This window comes from Pleurodeles waltl, chromosome 3_1 (genome assembly GCF_031143425.1).
Source record: "Pleurodeles waltl isolate 20211129_DDA chromosome 3_1, aPleWal1.hap1.20221129, whole genome shotgun sequence".
Taxonomy (NCBI): Eukaryota; Metazoa; Chordata; class Amphibia; order Caudata; family Salamandridae; genus Pleurodeles; species Pleurodeles waltl.
Genome location: NC_090440.1, coordinates 1,571,633,831 through 1,571,646,249, shown reverse-complemented (window position 1 = coordinate 1,571,646,249; position 12,419 = coordinate 1,571,633,831).

Below are 12,419 nucleotides of genomic sequence, written 5' to 3'. Positions count from 1 at the left end.
GAAGGCTAAACAGGGACAATGGCCCAGGAGACGTGGGTCCCGTGCTCACTATGCCACTGGATTCAAGCTAGCCTGGCTGATGAAGGGTGAAACCCTGAAACCGGTCCCAGGATGCTTGTTTCCGGTCCAGGGAGGACATGGCATGGCAGTTCGGGCTGGACTGTTCCCATGTGGAACAGGGTCAAGACTGATTTGCATATGGCTGGGTCTAAACTGGGGTGGCATGGTGAGCAAAAGAACGATGGATTAAACCCAGATCTGTAACTGGGGGTGAATGTTTGATTGGTTCCGCATTCCGTCCATCATTTGCGTTTTGCTTTGCTTTTGCCGCCATAAGTGCGCCGGGTATGCCCAGACGTGGGTCCCGTGCTCACTATGCCACTGGATTCAAGCTAGCCTGGCTGATGAAGGGTGAAACCCTGAAACCGGTCCCAGGATGTTTGTTTCTGGTCCAGGGAGGACTTGGCCTAGCAGTTCGGGCTGGACTGTTCCCATGAGGAACAGGGTCAAGACTGATTTGCATATGGCTGGGTCTAAACTGGGGTGGCATGGTGAGCAAAAGAACGATGGATTAAACCCAGATCTGTGACTGGGGTGAATGTTTGATTGGTTCCGCATTCCGTCCATCATTTTTGTTTGCTTTGCTTTATCCTAAGGAATAGCAGCATCCCACATGTGATGGCTCAACTCCAGAGGCACTGGGTGTGGCTAATAGGTGAGCCCTGGTTCTCACCCAGTAGGTGTTGGTGTATGGGTATGGTGTGGGCCCTAAGGGTTAGTGTGTGGCTCACAGTTGTCCCTCGATATTTGCAGGTGACTCTGGTTACCCCAACCTCTCATGGCTACTGACCCCTGTGTGGAATGCCAGGACAAGGGCAGAGGAACATTATAATGAGGCACATAGGCCAACAAGAAGAATCTTAGAGAGGACATTCGGCCTCTTGAAGGCCAGGTTTCGTTGCCTCCATCTAACAGGTGGATCCCTGTACTACTTACTCAAGAAGGTGTGCCAGATCGTCATGGCATGCTGCATGTTGCACAACCTTGCCTTACGTTGCCAGGTGCCTTTTCTGCAGGAGGATGAGGCTGGAGATGGGCGTGTGGCAGCAGTGGACCCTGTGGACAGTGAAGATGAGGAGGCAGAGGATGAGGATGAGGACAACAGAAGTGCAATAATACGACAATACTTCCAATGACACACAGGTAAGACACTGTAACTTCACTCTTAATTGACAGTTTTCTGTTTGACATTGTCATTGGCAGGCTGATTTTCCCACTTCTATGGCCACTTACTGTACCCTTAGGCATCTCTATTTTCAGATAGTTGTGCCCCACTATCGCTCCTCATGTGTTGACTGCAGCCACCTACAGGTCAATCCTATGTATAAATTGCTGTACAGTTGTATTGCAATGTTTAGGCTTGTTAAACGAATACATAGTTCAATCATTTGACAGACTCCATACTTGTATTTATTCAAATGGTGTTTATTTAAGGGCCAATAAGTAGAGGGGGATGTGCAATGGGCTGGGGTGATGGTGGAGTAATGTCCAGGATAGAGTTCAGTCTATGTGGATCAAAGGTGCATTGTCCAAGGGGGCATAGGAAGCGGAGCACTGGCAGTTCAAGATGGACAGGATGACAGAGTGCGACACAAGGGTGAAAATCAGGAGAGTCTTATTTCCTGATGGGGGTCTTGGCAATAGTCTCTGGCTTCTGCCTGGATCGCAGGGGCCATTTGCGGGGAGGTTCTCCTTCTGCCGGGGGTGGGGTGCAGGTGGCCTGTTGGTCCTTTGGTGGGGCCTCCTGTCCTCTAGCGGCAGCGGAGGTGAAAGGCTGTTCATCAGTTTGGCTAGTGTCAGGGGCCCGCTGATGTGCCACTGCCTCCCTCATGGTGTTGGCCATGTCTGCCAGCAGCCCTGCAATGGTGACCAGGGTGGTGTTGATGTCCTTCAAGTCCTCCCTAATCCCCAGGTCTTGCCCCTCCTGCAGCCGCTGGGTCTCCTGCAACTTGTCCAGTATCTGGCCCATCGTCTCCTGGGAATGGTGGTATGCTCCCAGGATGTTGGTGAGTGCCTCCTGGAGAGTCGGTTCCCTGGGCCTGTCTCCCCCCTGTCGCACAGCAGTCCTCCCAGCTTCCCTGTTGTCCTGTGCCTCTGTCCCCTGAACCGTATGCCCACTGCCACTGACTTTGCAGTTTCATTTTTTAGAATTAGGCTCTTAAAATATGTGTTTCCAACATTCACAAAGAAGAAGGGGTTCCATGGGGACCCCTTCCAAATTGCAAATGCCTTACTCCCAACTATGAGTTGGTGCTAAAGTATCAAGGTTTTACAACCTAATTTTTGGATGCAAAATCTTGATGCATAAGATTGAAAAATGCTATTTTGAAGGGATGCCCCTTCCAAATAGCAATTCTTCCACCCAAAACTGCGTTTCTGGATAATCGCAGTTTGTGCATCTGGAAAAGCATTTTTGCTGATAAAAATGGCCCTGTTTTAGAAATGTGGCCGTTTGCAACTGCAAAAATGCTTACTAAATATGGCCCCCACAATCTTTCTCACTCAACACTTGAGAATAAAGTCTGACATTGTCAGTAAAACGTACTTCCATCAGAATCAGCCTGTCAGTTGACTCCCTTGTGTTCTACTGCAGCCTCAGAGAGTGTTCTAAAGAACAACTCAAGCACTAACAACCTTACTTGTGAAAAATGTTGGCACACCTGGAGCCATCTTGATTGATTCAAATTGGAAAAACTTAAAACGGTTAATTTAGAAAGGAACAAAATGAGGAGGTTCATTTTGTCACTGAAATTATGGTGAGAGCTGTAGAAAGAAAAATTAGGGTATATTTTAAGTGAGTTCTCAAATATCTTCCTCTTCTAATTCATTTAAACATTTTGACATACAGATTCAAACATACACTTTCAACGCCAACAGCAGACTGCCAGTTATCTCCCTTGTGGTCAGCAGTCAATCAATCAATCAATAAATCAGAATTTGTAAAGCGTGGCTACTCACCCATGAGGGTCTCAAGGCGCTGGGGGGCAGGGGCCTCATCCGAAGAGCCACGTCTTGAGGTTCTTCCTGAAGATGGTGAGGGACGGGCTTTGTCTGAGGTGCAGGGGGAGGTTGTTCCAGCTCTTTGCTGCAGTGTAATTAAAAGATCGTCCTCTGGCTGTGGTTTTGCGGATGTGAGGGACGGTGGCCAGGTCCATCTGGGTGGAGTGGAGGGATCTGGTGGAGGTGTTGAAGGAGATGCAGTGGTTCGGGTAGGCGGGTCCTGCGCTGAGTATGGTCTTGTATGGGTTGTGAGAAGGTTGAAGGTGATTCGCTTCTCAACCGGTAGCCAGTGGAGGGTCCTCAGGTGTTGGGAGATGTATTCTTGGTGAGAGAGGTCCAGAATGAGGCTGGCGGTGGTGTTCTGGATGAGATGGACTTTTTTGATGTTCCTAGGTGAAGTGGATGGTGTAGAGGGCATTGCCGTAGTTGAGCTGCCTCGGGACTAAGGAGTGGTGACTGTCCTGCAACAGTCTGCTGAGATCCATCTGCAGATTTTCCAGAGTTTGCGGAGTGTATGCCAGCAGAAGGAGGTGACAGAGTTTACCTGGCGGGTCATGGATAGTGAGGAGTCGAGGATTATTTCTAAAATGGGGGCATGCTCGGTTGGTGCAAGGGGGTGCTGAGTGATGTGGGCCACCATCAGTCGTTCCAATCTGAGGTGGTGTTTCCGAAGATGATGAATTCCGTCTTGTCGGAGTTGACCTTGAGGAAGCTTTCTCTCATCCAGGTGACGACAGCTTCCATTCCTGCATGAAAGTTCCTTTTGGCCATGTCTGGGTCTTCAGTGAGGGAAATGATGAGTTGTGTGTCATCGGCATATGACACGATGTTCATACCGTGGCTTCTGATGATGGCAGCAAGAGGGGCAATGTATATGTTGAACAGGTTGGGACTCAACTCTGCAGTTGACTTCTATGGGTCTGAAGGTGTAGGGTGAGAGTCTGACCTTGTGCGTCCTCACGGAGAGGAAGGAGTGGATCCATTCCAGGGTTCTTCCTCGGATTCCTATGTCGTGGAGTCTTGCGAGCAGAGTGCTGTCAGAGACCATGTAGAAAGCTGCTGAGATGTCAAGGAGTATGAGTGCTGTGGTGTGGTCATGATCTAGGAGTAATCGGATGTCGTTGGTGGCTGCCAGGAGTGCTGTTTCCGTTATGTGATTGCTGAAGAAGCTGCACTGGGAGCTGTCCAGGGAATTGTTGGCCTCTATGAAATTCCTTAGTTGTGCGTTGATTGCTTTCTCTAATACTTTGGGGTGGCAGGGTACCGGCGAAATGGGCAAAAAATTCTTTAGTTCTGATGAGTCAGCTGAAGTTTTCTTCAAGAGAGGGCATATTTCAGTGTGTTTCCAGTCCTCAGGGAAGGTGCCTGTGCTGATGGAGCAGTTGATTGTGTTATGAAGCTCATGGGTGATGGATGCGCTGGCCCTGATGTATATGTGGTGCGGGCAGGGCTCTGAGGGGGCTCCGGAGTAGGTGCTGTCCATGATGTTGACTGTTTCATCTGTGGTAAGTGTGGACCAGTTGTGGATGGTCTGGGTGGGTTCTGGGGGGTGGGCCGGTCGCATATTCTCGTGCTAGGTGACAAAAAGATGTCGTACATGTCCTGGATCTTGTGGTGGAAAAAGGAGGCGAGTTTGTTGCAGAGATTCTGAGACTGGGGGATGCTGGTGGCTTTGGAGGGGGGATCTGTGAACTCATTGATGACTGAGAAGAGCTCCTTTGGGTTGTGTGTGAAGGAGTTGATACGGTCCCGGAGTGCATCCTTCCTTACATACTTGATTTTTTGACAGTGGGCGGCGTTTGTGGCTCTAAATAAGGTGAGGTCTTCGCTGGATTGTTTGTTCCTCCTTTTTGTCTCTAAATGTCTGTAGGTACAGATCATTGGAGTTTGGTGGTGAACCAGCTGGCCTTCTTAGATACGCGTTTGGCCAATGTCAGTTGGACAGGGGCTAGAGTGTCGGCGCATTCGGTGATCCATGCGTTGAGGTTGCGTGCTGCTGTGTTGTCATCATCAGAGGGGGCAGGGAGGGATTTGGTGAGCGATGAGTTGAGTTGCTCATCGGTGATTTTGTTCCATTTCTTGTGGGGGTTCCTGGAGGTGCGGGTGCAGCTGCTGGGTGAGGTGACTGTGAAGTGTATGCAGCAGTGATAGGTCCAGTCTAGGGTGGAGATGGTCTCAATGGTGATCTGGTCTCTTGAGGTGAAGATGGGGTCCAGTGTGTGATCCTGCAATGTCTGTGGGTGTGTAGACCAGCTGTCTGAGGCCGAGGGTGGCAAGGTTGTTGAGTAGAGTGGTGGTGTTTGGGTCAGTGCAGTCCTCGAGGTGGAAGTTCAGGTCGCCAAGGAGGAGGTAGTCGACTGACACCAGGGCCTGGGGAGTAGCGATGTCCATGACATCATGTATGAAAGCTAGCCGGGGGCCGGGTGGCCTGTATATCAGGGTGCAGTGGATGGAGGAGTTGTGGTTGGAGTTGACCAGGAAGTGAAGGTGTTCCATGGTGATGCAGTGATCTTCTTGGATGTCCTTGACATGTAGTAAGGACTTGTGTACGATGGCGAGTCCTCCAACTGAGCGGGAGGGACGATCCCTCCTTAGGATGCTGTAACCATCGGGAATGGTGATGGTGATGTCTAGACCAGAGGTGGGGTTTGTCCATTTCTCGGTGAGGAAGGCGATGTCCGGTCTGGTGGTGTCAATCAGGTCCCAGAGTTCGGTACCGTGTTTGTGGAGGGAGCAGATGTTCAGGAGTAGTCAGTTGATGGAGTTGTGGAGGTTGCTGGTATCTTTGTGTGCAGAGAGTACCTTCGGTTTGTTGAGGTTGGCGCTGAAGTTGAAGTTCCTGCAGGTGAGTGGTCTGTGGGTGTCTTTGGTGGAGATGGTGCAGCAGTTGTTGAGACATCTGGTTTTGAGGAGGGAGAGAGTCTTGTAGTCATAAAGGAGGCAGTCCAGGGGGTGGGTTAACAGAGATACATGATTCCTGGAGCTGGGCGCGGTCCAGGCGCGGATGGGCGCAGCCGGGTTCACCCACTGCACGTGGCCTCACTGCGGCTGCCTTTAAGAAGGGGAGGGGAAGGGGGTTAGTCAGGTGGGAGGCGGGAGGGCGGGACAGTTACTTCGCAGAGGGGAGGGGGCAGAGCAAGAGGGAAGAAAGGAAAAAGCACTAGGGAAAAATGAGGGGTGATAGAAGAAAAAGGCAGAAAATGCAAAAGTGAAAGAGTGATAGAGAGAATAAAAGAAAAGGGAAATGATAGAAGAGAAAGGCAGAAAATGCAAGAGTGAAAGAGTGACAGGGAGAATAAAAGAAAAGGAAAATATTTACTTGTGATGCCCACTAGATCAGGGATGAGGTGCATGGACGAGCCTGCGTGTGGAGGAGGGCCTCGAACTGAGAATCAGGAGACTTTCAATTCTTCCCAGACAAGAGGCAGAGTCAGCAGCAGCCCGAGAAGCTGGGGAGGAAAGTGCAGTTGCCCTCTCACAGTACTGTAGCTGCCATTAAGAAGGGGAGCAGTCAGGTGGGAGGAAGGAGGACCCGAAAGGTGCTTCGCGGGGAGGAGGGGGCAAAGGAAGCGGGAAGAAAGGAAAAAGCCATAGGGAAAAACAAGGGGTGAAAGAAAAAAATGCAGAAAATGCAAAAGTAAAAGAGCGACAGGGAGAAGAAAAGAAAAGGAAAATACTAACTTGTGATGGCCACTAGATCAGGGATGAGGTGCAGGGACGAGCCTGCAAGTGGAGGAGGGCCTCGAACTGAGAGTCAGGAGATTCTCAGTTCATCCCTGGCAAGAGGCAAAGGCATCCAAAGTCTAGCTAGGCCAGTCTTCCCAATGTGGGAAGTGTGTGCACTCACCCTGATCTCCCTAAGGGCTTACTTGCTGTGGGCTATTTGGAACTTGGTGGGTAGTTGATGGGCAGTTGAGAGCCCAACAGCAGCATCAAGGGGCTAAGTTAATTTTCAAATGCTTATTGTTAGTTAACTTCTTTTTCTTACAGAAATGATTTATGGCATCAACATAATGGTTGACACACATACAATGCATAAGATGATTTCTGAAAGGTGTAGGTTTTGCAAAAGGTGTATGATAATGTGTTTTGTGTAATGATTTATGCTAAAGGTTGCCACTAAATACATTATCTCAATCTAAGGACTGTTTAGAACAAGAACATGCCTGCATGAGAAAAAAGCTGTACCTGGATTTTTTCTATGTAATGAGGGGCATGTGTATCACACAGGCCACAACTGTGGATTCTGTGAGGTGTGATGATCCATCACAAGTGTAAAAATGTAATGTTTGCCCACATGCAGGTTGAATGGCATACATTACACTAATGATACAGTGGATATTTCCAAATTCACATTGGTAACTTGGTAATATGGCCAAAATATAATAAGCATCTTGGCCAAGATAACTAGGAACATGAATACAATGGCACCATTTACTAGAAACAACATTAGATAATTATGTTTTTATTGCAAGATTCAAGTCAGTGCATGTTAACAGTAGCAGGTTGTCATGAAACATTACTCTTTCAAAAATGTCTATTAAAGCCAGTCTGTTTCTACAAACATCTCTTTAGTAGGCACTGTTAATTAATCGAAACAGACAGGAATGTTAACACACTGTTGACAGAGTTGCACATACCCCAAACGATATTTTGTGGCCTTTATTATATCAGGATGAGTCAATGTTGGAGTACAGGAGTTATTGCTAAGGACTTTTTGAAGATCGACAATGTACCCTTTACCAATTTTTTGGGCTATGTAATATTTTTTTGTGATATGAGTTCAGTATTCAAAGCAACCGGTCTGTAGCATTCAGAGGTGTTACACTATTCCTTGAGGGGTTCTATGTGTTTATGTAAAATAATCTAAAAGAATGTGGTACTAATAATGGTAATTTCATAAACCATGAATAGATGGGTCCAAAATCTGTTTTCTACAAGCATTGGGTAATGTTAAAGTATACTAGCATACAATTGCATTGTCTGGCCAAATCCAGGTATAACCATATCAACACAGGAACAATGTTGTTGTGTTCACTTGGCATGGTACACATGTCCTCCAGTGATCTGGAGTGGTGTACATTAGGGGGCTCATAAACACGGGTCCTGCCCAGCAGAAGAGTCACTTTTCTCAAATTACGGGTGGCACAGTGCTCTCACTCATACTAATGGCGCAATGCAAAGGCACCATGCATGGCTTGGCATGACCTCATAATTATGGAGTAAGGCAAGGCAGTGTAAAGCACTGCATTTCTTTGCTATGCATCAAGGAGGTTTTGCATTGGCCTTGCAGTGGGTGTTCGCATGCAAAACCCATAGAGTTTGATGCTGACCCAGATTATCAGATTCATGCAAACCTGTTGCAGCCCAAAAAACCCAAAAGAGGCTTAACAAGGATAAATCTTTTAACTTCTCCTTGGGTTTTCGGTTTCCCTTTAAGCTTCATTCTGCAGCACACGTAGAACAAGCAATAACACAGCATGGATAGCTGACGTGCAGGAGGGTGCAGGAAGAAATATGATGAACCTTGCCATCAGATTGGGTGAAGCCATTAGCCTTTTCTACGGCAGCAGCTTTACATCCATACATACGTTTACATGAGCCATCCTGAATATCCCCATTTGTTGCCTTGTAAAACCCCTGCAAGACCCCTGCAACACACAAATGGCACAGAGCATACCAAGGCAGCCTAATGAGGTATCTTGATTGTTGGAAAATGGGTTATTGGTAGGGCAGGTAGGTACCTACACCTAGCAACAAGCCACTAACCTCCACCTAGGTACAGTTAGGTCTCAGTAAATTAATCCCAGCTCAACCCTTGGTAGCTTGGCAACGAGTGTCAAGGCTTAACTTAGGAGACAAAGTGTAAAGCATTCAAATATCACAAAACAGTAATTAAATAAAACACAGGAAACAGTTTAAAAATCCAAAACCAATTTATAAAAATAGTTTATATTTTTATCTTTAAAATGACACAAAAACGATTACAATCGGTTCAGGGGAACCGGAGATATGAATTTTTAAAGAATTATCACTTTTCTAGCGCTTAGAAACAAAAAGCGCCAATCGGGTCATCTGGTTGCACCTCGACCGGGGCAAAGTCAAACTTTCAGGCCGACCGCGATGGAGCCCTGCTCGGCTACAGGTCACGGGAGGCCTCGGTTAAAAAGTTACCTTCTGACTTAGTCTTTATTTTGAAGTTTTTCTTCACCGGGACGAACCTGCCAGTTGAATCCGACCTCCTGGAGCCCTTGTCCGGATACGTGATGTGGGTTTCCTCGGTGGAGACTTTTACCTTCGGACTTAGTCGTTTTTTCAAGATGAAAATCCTTCGACCGGGGTAAACCTGGATCTTGATCCGACGTCCATGGAGCCCTTCTCGGATACGATGGCTGGGAGGTCCCGGTCAACTTTTTACCTTCGGACTTAGGGCCTCATTATGACCCTGGCGGGCGGCGGAGGCCGCCCGCCAGGATCCCGCCCTCCAAATTACCGCGCCGCGGTCAAAAGACTGCGGCGGGTATTACGAGTTTTCCCCTGGGCTGGCGGGCGGTTCCAGTAAAACCGCCCGCCAGCCCAGGGGAAAACGACCTTCCCACGAGGATGCCGGCTCGTAATCGAGCCGGCGGAGTGGGAAGGTGCGACGGGTGCAGTGGCACCCGTCGCGTATTTCAGTGTCTGCAAGGCAGACACTGAAATACTTTTCGGGGCCCTCTTGGGCACGGCAGGGGCCCCCAGGGGCCCCGCGACCCCCCCTACCGCCATCCTGTTCATGGCGGCTTTCCCGCCATGAACTGGATGGCGGTAGGGGGGGTCAGAATCCTCATGGCTGCGGAGCGCGCTCCGCAGCCATGGAGGATTCCAAAGAGCAGCGGAAAGTCAGCGGGAGACCGCTGACTTTCCGCTTCTGACCGCGGCTGAACCGCCGCGGTCAGAATGCTCTTTGGAGCACCGCCAGCCTGTTGGCGGTGCTCCCGTGGTCGGTGGCCCTGGCGGCCACCGGCCGCCAGGGTCAGAATGACCCTCTTAGTCTCTTTTTTGGATGTTTTTCTTTACCGGGACGAACCACGAAGTCAGGCCGGGTCGCGGTTGAGGCAAGCCGGCTAGAATTTCCGCGGCGGGTCGGTCCCTCTCTGGAGCTTTTTTCCAAAAATTCTCAAATCTTTTCCAAACTTCTGGGGCTTCACCCAGATGTTCTTTTAAGGTTCTTTTGGGGTCCACAGCTCACCCCAAGGGTCCAGAAGTTCTGTGATGGTCCTTGGGGGGTGCAGACTTCAACTGCCAGAATGCACCTGGCGCAAACTCCTTTTTGGCCACTGGACAGTGGTCAGCTGGTCGCTTTCTTCAGGAGTTGGTGCAGGGGACTCTGGTTAGCAATGTTTCACCTGTAGCAAACAGGGAGTCCCTCCTTGAACCAGTTGAAGCCAGGCAAAGTCCTTCTTGTGGTGAAGCCCAAGTGTGCAGCTGGTGCAGTCCTTCTGAGTGCAGGGTCCAGGTGCAGGCCAGGGGTCCAGCAGGGCAGTCCTTCTTCTCCTTAAGTTCTTTCTTCTTGAAATTTGGTGGGGATCTGAGGTGTGGGGGCAGGTCTGCCAGTTTTATCCTTGCTCCTGGGTGAAAAGCAGGGGGGCCCTGGTTCTCCAATCAGGGACAGGGTCGTCCCCCTGTGATGACCACTTCCTGGGAAGTGTGGCAAAAATCCATCCCAAAAGGCAACAGTCTCTAAAAATCCAACATGGCTGAATCTGATTTTTGGAGGTTACATCTGGCTGAGCCCACCCACTGGTGTGGCTAAAAATCATAAACACACCCCACTCCTGCCCTCTCCTAATCTAATCAAGGGGGCACCTAGCTGTCTGGGGTTGCAGGATGTGGGGGTGTTGCTGGGTGCTCCAGATGTCCTTCTCTGCCTTTGAAGACCAGTTTGGCAGCCCTCCCCCTTCCTGCCTCACCATCTGCTGAGGGGAGATTCTCTCCCCCAAGCACATTCCTTTGTGTGAAGCCAGGCCACTTCACACCTCATCAAGGCAGCCTGGCAGAAGCTGCTGCAGGCTGGCCAATCAGAGCACAGCAGCAAAAACAATGCAGAGCTGAAATTGGCAACTTTTTAGGTAAAGTCTAAACTTTTTCCCTGAACAAGTTATATTAAATCCAACAACTGGAAGTTGTGGGATTTATTACAACAATTAATTTGATACCAAATTCTTGATATGTAACATTTAAGGAGACTTTAAAATTTAAAATAAAGTCTGCCCATTCTAGCCTATGAAGGCCATTTACTTCTACGAGGGAAAAACGAATTTGGCTGTTTTTACCTCACCAGGGCTTATAAATCTATTTTTATAAAGTCCCTGCTTATAGTTACATGGCACCCAGCCCTAGGGGCACATAGGGCACACCTTAGAGGTGACTTATATGTAAAAATAAGGTAATTTAAGACTTTGGAAGTACCTTTAATTCCAAAGTCGAATTTGCATATAACTTTAATTTAAAAGCAGCCAGCAAGGCAGGCTTGCTTTTAAAATGACACTGGGCACCTCAGCAGTGCACCTAGGTGTGCACCACCTATGCTGTGGTCCCTAAACCTACATGCCCTACCATATACTAGGGACTTATAGGTAGGTTAACTTAGCCAATTATAATTAGCCTAATTTGCATATCCATTTTACACAGAGCACAGGCCCTGGGACTGGTTAGCAGTACCCAGGGCACCATCAAAGTCAGGAAAACACCAGCAAAAAGAGGAAAATGGGGGCAAAAAGTTATGGGGCCTCTGCAATCAGCCCTGTTTTCTCACACAACCCCCCCCCCAGCCCACACGCCCAGGAGACTCAGCCCAACCCTGGGAGAGTCTTCCTGGCTTGTTAGGCGAGGAAGACAGTGAAGAAAACTGGCTGTCCCTTTGCAGGGCCTACTCTGCCTTATATCCTCCTGTCAGGGTCACTCCCTATGGGTAGTGAAGCCATCCCAACAGTAAAAGGACCCAACTCAAACTGAAACTTTCCTCTAGGGGGGTCTTCCTCCTTTCTCTCTGCCAACTTGGGTAGTGAGGTGCCCACCTCCCCTACTCCAAACTTTGCTAGGGCAACACCTAGCTTACCCAAAGAGGTCACCCAACACTTGAGCAACCCCACCATGACTAATAGGGTCAGGGGGCCTACTTTGCTATTGGCCCTGGGGTCTGCCTCCCAGGCCAAGTACATTGCTGCCAGGAAGGCTAGCACCCAGCAGAGGCTACTGACAGCTGTCAGTACCCAGAACCACACCCTAAGCTCTCCACTGACAGGTGGCTGAGCTGCTTTAGGGGCAACTTTGGGGTCCTGGCACCCCTCTTGCTGTCTAGAGTGGGGGGGCTACCACCT